General features: G+C 36.6%; 1 protein-coding gene and 1 long non-coding RNA gene across 4 annotated transcripts in view; both read right to left on the reverse strand.

Annotated features, from left to right (window-relative positions):
* LOC139723457 (uncharacterized) overlaps window positions 1-13,411 on the reverse strand; it is a 222,398-nt gene that overhangs the window by 138,259 nt on the left and 70,728 nt on the right. The window lies entirely within an intron of this gene.
* Window positions 999-9,941, reverse strand: LOC139723456 (uncharacterized). Its single transcript, XR_011710357.1, has 3 exons — window positions 7,218-9,941; window positions 6,787-6,918; window positions 999-5,945 (listed from the first exon to the last, which is right to left on the reverse strand). It is a non-coding gene; the product is annotated as an uncharacterized lncRNA (long non-coding RNA).

The following is a 13,411-nucleotide window of genomic DNA, read 5'->3' on the forward strand; positions in this document are numbered from 1 at the left end:
GCAGATTCTGAAAGAGCAGGCTCTAAGCATTTAAATGATGTATAACTCAATTCCAATGGGCCCCCATAACTTATCAAAATACTGGAAAGAAAGCACACACTCAGGAAAAATGTGAACTGACAGAAGAGGCTCTGAAGTACAGTGTCTATTCAAGCACTTAATCTTTACCGAGCCGTACTGCTTTGCCATGAAAGGGACAAAACACAGGATGTAAACCATCGGACCAATATCAAAGCAGGAATTATCAGATTAAGCTGAAATTAACCATGCTATATACGCACATTCTAACACTGAGAGAGTTAGGCCAATACACATATTTTGGAATGATTTGTGTATTAAAGAAAAATGTTATTGCCATGGCAACAGATACGTTGACACTAACAAAAAGTGTCTTACATATTAACATATTGTAGTTACGATTCCTACGTTTCAACGCAAGTGCTCAAAAACTGAGAGATCTGATGCGCCAAATTTTACATGATTTCTTTAAAAACCCGATGTTGCAATGGCCACAGACTTTGCATCAATCACAAAAGAGGTGTCTTGCACAAACATTGCATCAATTGCATGTGCCAGATTTCAACTGAATTGCTTTGAAACTGTGAGAGAATTTTCATACATAATTATTCTGTGTGATTTTTCAGTAATTGATTTGCCATTAACGTAAACATGCAACGCATTACTCGATACTGATAAAAAAAGGTGTCTTGCTCAACCTATTATAGTGGTCACACATGCCAAATTCACTCAAAATCACTCAATCACTCAAAAAAAAAGGGGGGGGGAATGAAAAGGGAGTAAAACTGTTCGATGCACAAGTTATGCAACAGACCTACATGTACCTACTGATCATCCGACCTCAGAGTGATTCCACTATACCCCCCGCCCCCCCCCCCCCCATACACACTTTGTGAGGTTGGAGGAATAGTACGAATTTTGGCTATAAACCGCCTTGATGTGAATCATTTGTCCATGGTATTCATTCTGTGCTCCTCAGATACAAAAACATTTAAGGTCCCAATTATATCGGCAGAGTTCTTGAAATCTCTGCTATTCTGACTATTCTGCTTACATTGCAAAGAAATTATATATATATATATATATATTGCAGAACACGATTCCTGCATCTCTTTTCTTTAGTGGAGAGTGTTATAAATATGGTTATACTCCAGCAGCCGACGGGGGCTAAGTACCTTTTCTCTGATATAGTTTCTTTCTTTGCTGATTATTCATCTTTTGGGTCTCTACAATGATATTTAGGTGGGTGTGGAGGTCTCACCCTTGGGCAATTTTAATTCTTCAAAATGGAGTCCAAAATGGCCGCCATGAAGCCTACAGGCCAGAAAAATGTCACTAAAACACTAGTATTTCAATTAGAACACTCATCTAAAAGACCAGTTACATTGGTATAACTTTTGGAAAGCTTGTGTCTTTTAATACGCACAGAACACGCGCGTGCGCACCCTGTGTTATAACCTTATGGAGACACACAAGCAAAACCCAACATACTGTCATTAATGGAGAAATATCATAAAGTAAGTAATGTCCGTGGACTGGGGGCTAGCAGTTTTCTAGTCTTAGGACATTTTTCTATAGAATACTAAAATTAGAAAATAAATGGACTTCTAATAACGTCGGACTGGCTGCTCAAAAACAGCTTTGTGATTTCACTTCAGAATAATTGCCCCATAGGATTGTACACACTTCCTGAAATATTCGCCGTGTGATGCAGTGATACCTCCCTATTTGAAAGGCTGTATCTTCGCAACCGAAAGGCACATGAAGCTGGGGCTTCTACCATATTACTCTCTTAATTTCTAGGATTTATTTTTAAGTCCTAAGGATTTATTTCTTTAAGTCCTAGCGGACTGTAGATACGGACAAAACCTTAGGACTTAAAAGTAGGTCTTAGCTAGGATTTAAAAATTTAAGTCTATGTTCGACTTAAATTTCAAGTCTATAGGATTTATTTTTTAAGTCTTATTAGATTACATTTAAATCTTTCTTAGACTTGTTTTTAGAATAAATCCAGCTTGGATTTAAACGATAAAAGACTTATTTTAAGCCTTCCTTGGATTTATTTCAAATAAATCCATCATGGATTTAAACTCAGACTACTGAAAATGACAGCCAATTGATGCACTTTCTTCACATGTAAAGGTCTATTTATTTTAACAAAATCAAACTGATGCATTTTTCACAAACATCGATAAGTTACAAAATATAGAGATGATTGTCATACACATGTAGGCTCCAGAAAAAATGAAATACGACATGATGAAAACAGAGCATATTTTGCAATAGTCTCAGATGGTCACATCTTCACATTCATGTTACTGATGCTTCTTTCACTGTGTTCTGTAAACAAGTTACTAGACGACTGGAACCTTCATTGCCAAATAGATTACTTTTTTCACTTTTTTTTTTTAAATCTTGCAAGATGACTCCATACGACTTGATTCACTTTCATTTTATGTATTTCTTTCCCTGGTGAGCATCGTTAAGTCGTAAGATGGAAACTATGAACAAATGTAAGATTATATATGAATTCTAATAACTTAAATTTTAGAAATGATGCTGTGTAATAAACAATACAGCCTCCATTAAGTTGACGTTTAGATTTACACGCTTTGTACGTCCCATGCATGCAATTTAAAGAATTATTTGATTTTTTGGAATGATGCATAGTATAAATTTAATCAAGAGGGAAGTAAAGGCCAAAATTAGTGTAATCAAATTAGAAAAGAGAAGAAATTTCCCTACACAGAATGGTGTAAAGACTATGAAAATCAGCTACGAAATAAGGAAGATATGCCTCTTTTCAATTTCACACATTTCCAGAAAACAGATCTTGTCCAGTCTTTATGAACGTCCAAATGAGGGAATTGATGATGTCATTCCTTCAAAATTTTTACACTTTTCACCTGCATGTATTTGCATATTCATACGGACTAGTCAAGAAATGTTTTCTGAAAACGTGTTACATTTCCTTACTTCTTACCAGACTTCCCTAATTTTTCCACTATTCCGTAGGGAAAATTTACAATTGAATCCAAACTGTATTACATATAACAGTAGGGAGCAAGATCTATGTAAACTCTGAAGTAAATTCACCTTAAAACATTAAGAAGCTCAAATAACAGTTAACATTCTAAACTTACTTCTAAAATTCCTTGAATATCGATTGTCTGAAATGGATTTACATAAGTACATTTCCATACTGCATTTTGGTAGACAAAATGTTTGACAAAAGAATATACAAATTCCTGCTTAATCTATTGATATTTAAGAATCAATCTCAACTGATGACAGGGAACCATCTCAAGAGACTGTTCAAGTGAGATGGACCACTAGTTTCTTAATTACTTTGATGTCATATCTCGTAACAAAGCACTATGTTGAAGTGATGCAATCTGAATTTTTAACTAGAATTATCACTCATTGTGATTAATATACCCCCACCCACAATTGAGGGAATTAGCTCAACCAGGATTATTTTTTCTTACTTTTTAATAAAGAAAAAAAATACCATGGCAATGCACTGTTCCACCTCTCAAATCAATTGCTCAAAAACTGAGTGAGCAAGATAGATAAACTGACGATTTCTATGGTTTTTACTAAAAATTGTGTAACCATGGCAACACAATGTTGGACATTAAGAAAAAAATGAAGTTTGCATAACTATAGGCCCTATATCATAGCCGTCATATGTGCCAAATTTCAAGCTAAATGCTAAAAGGGTGAGGGGTTTAGTTGAATTCACATTAGTGTATCATTTTCATGCAAAATATACTGTTACCATGGCAACACATTTTCCACACTGACAAAAGAGGTAATGTAGAGGTAACATGTGCCAAATTTGAAGCCAAAATGCTCTAAACAGAGACAGGAGAATTGAAATGTTTGTATGATTTTCATGGAAAATGCACCGTTACCATGGCAACAGATTGTTTAATGATGAAATATGAAGTTTGCATATTTCTGAACTACAATGGTTGCATGTGCCAAATTTCAAGCCAAATGCTCAAAGACTGAGGGAGTTACCTGAATCCAAAATATTTTTGTATCATTTTCATTCAAACTATGTTGTTACCATGGCAACACAATGATCAACAATGACGAAAGGTTAAGTTTGCACATGTACGTACCATAGTGGTCAGGTGTGCCAAATTTCAAGCTAAATGCTCAAAGACTGAGGTTGTTACATGAATCCACAATATCTTTGTATGCATTTTAGTGAAAAGATGCTGTTACCATGGCAATGCATTGTTCACCGTTGATGAAAGATTAAGTTTGCACATCTATATGCTAAAGTTGTTGCATGTGCCAAATGTCAAGCCAATTACTCAAAGAGTGAGGGAGTTAACTGAATCCACAATATTTTTGTATGATTTTCATTCAAAATATGCCGTTACCATGGCAACACATTGATCGACACTTACGAAAGAATACGTTTACACATCTACATACCACAGTGGTCTTTTGTGCCAAATTTCTAGCTAAATGCTCGAAGACTAAAGGAAGTTAGCTGAATCCACAATATTTTTGTATGTTTTTTGGTTTTAAAAAAGCTGTTACCATGGCAACGCATTGCTCACCACATTGTTTCCATATCTATATACCATAGTGGTCATGTGTGCCAAATTTCAAGTCAAATGCTCTAAATTTGTTTAAGGTGCCCATCTGCACTGAATCTATCCTTCCTCGTGGGTTCAAGCACATACTTTGGCTGGAAAACCAAAGTTTATTTCTTTATAAATAGAGAGTTTCATATTAAAGTGTTTAGCCACAATGTCATAATGAAAATAGCAACAAATCAGCGCTCAATAAATGTGATGGACAATGGCTCAACAACACTGTGGGAGTGATGAAAATTAGGTAATCGTTGAATAATTACAAAATTGTTCAGGGGAACTTAAACTTTCTTCTTTCAATTTAAATCAATGCGGATCTGGCATTACTTCTTTTTTTTCATCATCAACCAGACATAATATACAGAAAACAAGCCAAAGATGAACAATAAATAAATTGAAACTGGACATGTATAAAAACTTGAAATATTGTTTAAATGTTCACGTAGCAATGCAAATGCAAAAGTGAGGCACACACATACATGATAGCACCTCTAAAGGAAACATTGCGGCATTAACTTTCCTTATTGTGTTATTTTCATTTAAAAATGCACACAAAAAAATTACAAGGAAACTTTACTACAACCAGGGTATGACAGACATGCTTCTTGTGTGCATGGATTTGTAGCTCAATATAAATGGAAAAGTGAGGCACACATAACATAACTCAATATCCATGGGTCAAACATTATGCATGATAGTATCTTCAAAGGAAACATTGCAGCATTTTACCTGTGTTACTTTGATTTAAGAATTCACCGAAAATTAAGAAAACTTTGCTGCACATCAGGGCAAGTCAGATATGCTTCTTGTGTGCATGGGTTTGTGGCACAATGTCGGAAAATCTTACTAGCATCATACACTGACGTGTTCTTGAAGTTCGTGGCTAATGCCCGGAACGAAGCCCTCACTCGGGATTGTAGCAGTACATGAATATGCCGCCACAAAATCAAAGAATGCTTCAAGAACCCAAGCATATTTGACGGTGAAGACACAGTTGGCTTTAAAGAGTCTGTCAAATTCTTGCTTCCGGTCATCTCCAGCCTGGACTTAGTATGGTCTTGTCCAGGATGAGAAAATACTGGATGTACGTCTAGTCACTCCCTTATCTGACTAAGCAGGGCTGGCTGAAGGTGGCATCTTTAGCATCACTGAACTTTGCGCTTCTCGCTCGTGATGTATACGTTTCGCGCGGATCAACTTGGCGTTTCCCGTTTGTTAGGGCTTTCAGGTGGGAGAATCTCCAGATCAGAAGATGCTTGGGGCTGGGGTTGGAGTCTCTGCATCAGCAATGCCATGAACATTGGTTCCTACCTGAAAAGAGATTAAACATGTATAGCAGTACTGATATTTCGAACTAAATTTCACTTGAATCGTTTGAGCAAATGACAAAGGCTGCAATTATTATCAAATAAACTTTGCATCACATAGAGGGAAGTTAAGTTCTCAGTGAGAGGGCACTCTGGAGGGAAAAAAATATTAAAATATAATTTTACATATTGATCTTAAATACAATGTACTAATAACATATTCATCACATAACTTTTAGTTTGTGATGTACAAGTAAATATTTCTGATATATTTCGGAACATATTATTTTAAAACATTTTGTCTCACTGATCTGGTAAACCTCAAAGCCTTGAAAAAAATTCCCAGAAATCAGATTACTTTTTGCCATCATCGGGGTGGGGCCTACTTGATATTTACATGTTCCAGACTCATAAGATATTTGATGTACATATTATTACAAATCAATAGAAGTCAGCACGCATTTTTAATCCGTAATTTAATGAATTTAAAAGAAAACTGTCAAAACACGGTAGATACCCCTTCACAATACTCATTGCTGAATGTTCTAAAGTTTGTTTGAGAAGAATCGCTTCAAAAACTGATATATCAGAGAAGAAAACTTTGCATTTCTCACGACAGCATGAGAAATTCAGATTTTTAAATTCCACCTGTTACTGAGTACATGCAGATTCTACACGAGTCTTGCTTTGTAAGATACGAAGCTCAAATATTCTTCTCTAAACATGAGCTGGTACTTAAAAGCCCAATGAAACATGCATATTGATAATTCTCAAAATTGGAAGCTCAGTGATTTGATCATGAACTGATTTCAAGTCTATAAACATTAAGCATATACTGTACTTACAGGCACATAGTCATTCTGCACCAGGTACTGCTGGGCATCCCTCGGGAGCATGAGAGGTCCTCTCCCTTTCTTCTACATGGGGATGTTGGGTCTGTGAAGCATCGCTGCAAGTAGTGACATTCCACAAAATTCCTATAGAATGGAACACAATACAATTTTTTTTTTCAACTTTAAGTATTTCACCCAATCTCTTTAACATATTAGATATGACGTATTGTATCAGCTCTGACAATCCCTAACATTCAGTTTTCGACTTATTATCAATATCAGTCTATGAAGAGCAAACTCGTACACATTCACTTTCCTGAAAGGTGTAATAGCAATGAAGCATAAACAAATGAGTAAGTTTTACTCTTACACTCTGGATAGAAATTGTTCCAGTAATTATAATCAATGCCACAAGATCTATGAGGATTGGCGGAAGGACTTACTGTCTCCATCCATGTCTTCACATCTTCTTACGATGTCTTGCAACTAAGGGTGGTTTTGCTTGGCAAGTGCAAGATTCTATTGACATAAAATGGCCCCCATCTGTTCACCATCTCCTGCACTTTTCTCGGTACAACTGGGCAAAGTCCGCATTGATCTGAAAATAAACACAAAAACTGTGAAATATCAGTGATAAGGAAGTGGAAAATGAAAAACAGAAACGCTTGACAAAAAAAAAAGGAAGAAAACAAATATGCTTCGGGGTATAAATGGTCGTCATAGCCACACTTCTAGATTTTTATGTAATTAATTATTTCTTATTGGTCTCGAGGGTTGTATTTCATGCTGGAGGAAAAAATGAGACCGATATCTCTGATTTTTGTTTCAGATGTTATCGTTAAAATCAATTTTTAGAAATACCAGGGATGTCTTGCATATCTAAACACCAAGAAGGGATAGTCCTGACAGAGTACTCCTTGGAGTACAAATTATACAAATAACAGGTAATTTGCATTCCCTTTATCTTAAAAAATATTAAAAGTAAAAAATAAAAAAAGGCCTCATATATTGTAAAACTTCACTACATTCTCTCACTGGTGTATGTGATGCTTAATGCATACATCTCAGCCAGAAGTGTAGATCTGTAGAATTTTTAAGTCTAGATCCTTCTACTCAAACACAGATCACCACATTGATTATGCTACAAAGAGAAAGACTGGAGTAGATTACCTTTATCCAGGTGCGAAATCTTGTTCCATTGCACGAGTTAATTCCATACATTATTTGTTTCATACAACGCCTTCAACAATAACACTAACAGACTTACTAGTTCAAGAAAGAGTCTTGAATTCAGTGCAGAAATGGCAACCATAAGGCCTAGGTGTCCAGGCCTACTACTGAGTGGTAGAAATAATAGTAGAAGTATTTTCATGGAATGCAAATCAGTAGCACATTCACATTACATACACATGTACGCAGCCGAGTGCAAGTAGCATTGAAGTTGATTATTCCAGTAAAATGAGTGACATGATGCACGCTTGATAGTAAGAGTGTTGAGTGCACACGCCAAAGGTAATTGTTCATTGTGACATCAGACTCAGTAGACCTAGTCATGCAGTGGAACAGAAACTGTTTATTAATTGTAGACCCCCTATTTTAATATGGGAGTCAATAGAAATCGGTGATGTCAGCCAATATGGCCCATACGATAGAAGTTTTTAAAGTTCAGAGCTTGACGCCACTGCACTGGCATTGCAACATTGGCGCCCTAAACCCTGGGGCGCTCATCACACAGGGGGCTTCGTGTTTGGGCTGGTCGCAGTTCTATTGTAGCGCCCATATAGGGTCTACGTACTATTGGTGGCCTAAACACAACGTTAAAAATAAAACCCATCTAACAGCATATGCCCTACATTTTATCACAGGATAGGGCATGATAGGGCCTAGAACTGTGCCTTTCTACGTAGAAATTGATAAATTAAACCTTACATTTACAAGAGTGTAGGAAGGGGTGAACTGACACTAACTTGTTAGGTGCCTACTGTTACTCAGTGTTAGACGACAGTTAGGCCTACGCTACAGTAGCCTGTTATGCCCACGCTACAGTAGCCTGTTATGCCCATAGCTTTACCTTTCAGTCAAGACACCAACATCGTAAATCATTAGGTAGAATGGGCGCTTTATAAGAGTCCCTGTATTATTACACTTGTACTTGCAGTTTCACCGAAATAGAGCCCCCACAATACAAGTATAACGCTAGCCTTCATGTAACTTGTTACAATGTTTGGATAGACACATTACTAATTAGCCATGAACAGCTAACGTTAGCACTGGCGCTTCAGGGATGGACAGCGCTGTATACAGCGGCAAGGCTCAAACTCGCCAAAAATGTAGGGCGGTTAGTGCACATCTTAACATCTTTTATCTTTGGTTACTGAGTCCCAGAGTTATCAAACACATTCTTAAGCATTCATACAGTAATATGCTCACCTTTAAGCAACTTGGTCAAGCTTCCGTCAGATCATGCCCTCAAAAAACTCCGGCCTGCATGACTTCTGCCTTCAAGACCAACTCAACTGTTCGAGTCAATAGCGTTTGTTTGCAAACATGGTAGGTACAAGTACATACACATATTGTGCACTGAATGTGTGTGTATGACTACGCTATCTAGCATCGCATGAAGCAAAGTGACGGCCAGCGCCAATTCCGGTTTTAGGCGGTTCAAGATAGCGCATGACGTCATTTACAAGTCATCTGATTGGCTGAAAGTTTAAGTCCTTGTTAGATTTAGATTGCGAACAGCTTCGACACTCAACTTTTAATCGAAGCCACCTAAAATAAGTCTTAAAGACTTAAAATATTTTAAGTCGTAAGAAAGATTTAAAATTTAAGTCCTAGAAATTAAGAGAGTACGCGCCGAAAAATTCTCTATGATATATTTTAAACTTATTGTGATTGTATTGTAGATCTTGTCGGAATTGGCAAAAAACTGAGAAGGTTCGTCCTCAATCCAATCACAATCAGCGACACAGAGAAGCTCATTATCATATGAGACATGACGTCACTGTTTATTCGTGGCTGCATTTGGACGAGTTATGATTTCATATACCGTGAGTTATAACGTAAATTGGATATGTATTTCTCATTTCTAAGTTTCCTGAAGTCAGCGGTGAACCCTTGTATTAACTGACCACCTACTGTACCAGTTATGCCTTTATAATAATGTTGCTGAGAAGATGTAGAAAACGGCTTGTGCCGAAAGGGTGGGTTGGGTGGTGGCGCGTCGCGTTAATGGGAACACCACCCTTCGTCCAAAGCCCCCCCGGTGTTGCCGAAAGGGTGCGTTGGGAGCGTTGGGTCGCGTCGCGTTGACTGGAACCCCACCCTTCGTCCAAAGCCCCCCCGGTTTTGCCGAAAGGGTGCGTTGGTACTTTTTCTCTTTTTCTCATGTAACCCTATAAAGCCCAAGCTATCTTGATGTTATTGTTTGATGTTTCATCGTCACATTCGGCACATGGGTAGAGCAACTCATAGTCTACATGACCGCATACTTGATTTTTTTCATGGTGACACATAGAGGGCGCTATTCACCAAAATATAAAGAAATACATAGGAAATATGCTAAAAACATGATTTTTTCTGTATAATTTCTTTATCCCCACTATGTGTTATCATAGACCAATATTTTTCATATTTGCCACAAATGATTTGCAAGTCAAAGCTCATTATTTTTTATGGTCGAAATTTCTCAAGGTCACTACATGGGGGCGCTATTCATAACAAAATAAAGAAATACATTATGAGACCTGTGATGTATTGTTAGGGATAGGTACATGCATATAGTTATCATATTTCATATACCAATAATATCGGAATTTTAAGTTTGCAGATTGATAATGTGATAAACAAATGATATTAGAGGTATAACTTGGGCGGAGGAATCAAAATGACACAAAATAGAATGGCAATCTTTGGAAAATACTGTTATTTTCAAGTATCTCTATTATATCTACTGTTTTATGGCATTGTCACAGAAAAACAAAGGAAATAATAGGAAAAACATTTCAGGGCCATAATTACTTCACATTTTGCTCCTTCAGCAAATTTCAGCCAAGAAACGCCCATTTTATACATTATAATATGGGTAATTGGAGTTGGAACAGAAAAATATGCAAAATCTGACTGACATGGTTGTCAGTTTTATTGTTGCCATGGCAACCAGCAATATCAAATATAGCTTAATCATATATCAAAATGTTTGGAATAAGATTGTTAGAAAAGTCACCAAATTTGGTTAAAACTAAATTAAGGGCGAAGGAGTGGCGAATGAAAATCGGGTAGGGGGCACAATGTGCCCCCCTTGGGCTTTATAGGGTTAAAAGACGAGTTTTGAATTTATATCTAACCAACTGATATTAAACAACAAATAGCAATTAGACCAAACAGTAATTGGACGAAATGATGACTAGACCAACTGGTATATATTAGACCAACTGATATTAAACAGTCTATTAGACCGACTGGCTGTAGACCAAGTTGTAATAGAGTGTAAACCGATCCGGACGATAGCCTCTTTGAAATGGTTGTTTGAAGGTTAAATATAAATTCAATTCTTTTGATATTACATAAGAAAAAGTACCAACGCACCCTTTCGGCAAAACCGGGGGGGCTTTGGACGAAGGGTGGGGTTCCAGTCAACGCGACGCGACCCAACGCTCCCAACGCACCCTTTCGGCAAAACCGGGGGGGGGGGGGGGGCTTTGGACGAAGGGTGGTGTTCCCATTAACGCGACGCGCCACCACCCAACCCACCCTTTCGGCACAAGCCGTAGAAAACGGGAATTTTCTTCTTCGATGATGTTCGATAATCATATCTTTCTCGGCAAGCACAACCAATTTAATACCCAGAGTGCACCATTGTGTAATGGGGGTGATTTACTGCACTGAACTAACGCTCGAATTCCCTGTGAATTACTGATATCACATATTCAAATTTGTGATATCAAAAATTCATTTTGTGATATCACGAATTACCATTGGTTTTTCAAGTGAAACCTATTTTTGATATCAAGAATTCGAATTTCTAATATCGCAAAATCATTCCGTGATATCACAAATTGAATTTTTGATATCACAAATTCGAATTTCGGATATCACAAATTGAATTTGTGATATCAAGAAGGGATTTTGTGATATCACAAATTCGATTTCTTGATATCACAAATTAAGTTCATGTGCTACACTTACGGGAATTTGTGATATCACAAATTTAATTCTTGATATCACAAATTGAATTCTTGATATAAAAAAATTGATTTTTTTGATATCACAAAATGGAATTCATGATATCAGAAATTAACTTTAAATGTAAAAAAGGCTTGCCATACGGCAGACCGTGTGGGCTCATGACTAATTCAAAGCGTGCACCTTTGCGTTCTGTGTGTGCGGGCAGTGTGCACTCTCAGCTGTAGAATGATTTTAGCAGACTTTTGGCCAAAAAGCTTTCCTTATGGTCTTTAGTTGATGAGCAGAATCTGGTTGCCATGGTAGCCATCAAATAATAGGAATAAACCTCATAAAAAGTTAGAAAAGTATGCAAACTACACAAAAAAAAAATGTTTGTTATTTGTGCGACGTGCACTAACTTAATATCAATAACCTGCATACCCCATTACAAAGAAAGTCTTAATGAAGTAACCATTAATCTCGCCTTTATTTATGTCTATGGCTGCCATAGCAATCTAGACTTGAATTCAATTGTGAATAAGTGACCAAGGATTGAACTGCAGTATAGCAATGGTGTGAAAATGTGAGATATCATATTTCAGGTCTTTACTCCACATGTGCCTGTATTGGTTGCATATAATAATAAAAAAGGACATTTATATTGCGCAGCTACTATAATGATATACTCTACTGCGCATACCGGTACCTCTCTCTCTTATATGAAGTTGATATGTCCTGGTTGCCATGGTAACTGCTCAATGTCACTTTCAAGGACAGTCCCATAACATGCATACGTATACATTGCAACAAAATTGTTTGACCTTATTGAAGTGAGATGGCAAGAGACTAACATCTTTATTGAATACTTATTGGTGGATAAACCGACTGTAAATTAGCTGGTGATGTGTATGGTTTCATTTGATTCCAAGTTGTAATAAAATCATACAGTGTGAAATAATTTCATGGTTTTGTCAGATTATTGGAACATACAGTGCAATATTACAACCTGCATAAATGTCCTCAAAATCGTTTATTAAGTGTTATGTGTAAAACAACATTTCAAAATGAGACTTCTTACATGGTACAAGGTAAAGGCTCTAATGAAATAATTTGCACATTCATGGCATTGACATTAATACATACATTGTTCGTAAAAAAATACCATCCTTGAGAATGAAATAACCCAGTTTGTTTCATGATTTTTTTTGATTATCTTACAGTACTTCCTGTTGTTTTTATTCATGAGTCATGCATATCAATTTAACAGAAATTGATATTATACAAGTGTCGAAGGCATAAACACTCTGAAAAATGATAATGTGTTTGTTATAATTTTCTATAACCAAAATAACATATTATGACTTACTTTTCTTGTTTCATTTCTGTAGTACATGCAGGTTTCTAAATTAGGTCTTGTTACTTTTTAAAATTCAGGTTCCAGTTCTGATGAGTAGCTTATTTTTTCTGAGCT

Source organism: Diadema antillarum, unplaced genomic scaffold (assembly GCF_040938485.1).
Source record: "Diadema antillarum isolate AM-2024a unplaced genomic scaffold, OU_Dant_1.0 scf00000191, whole genome shotgun sequence".
Classification (NCBI taxonomy): Eukaryota; Metazoa; Echinodermata; class Echinoidea; order Diadematoida; family Diadematidae; genus Diadema; species Diadema antillarum.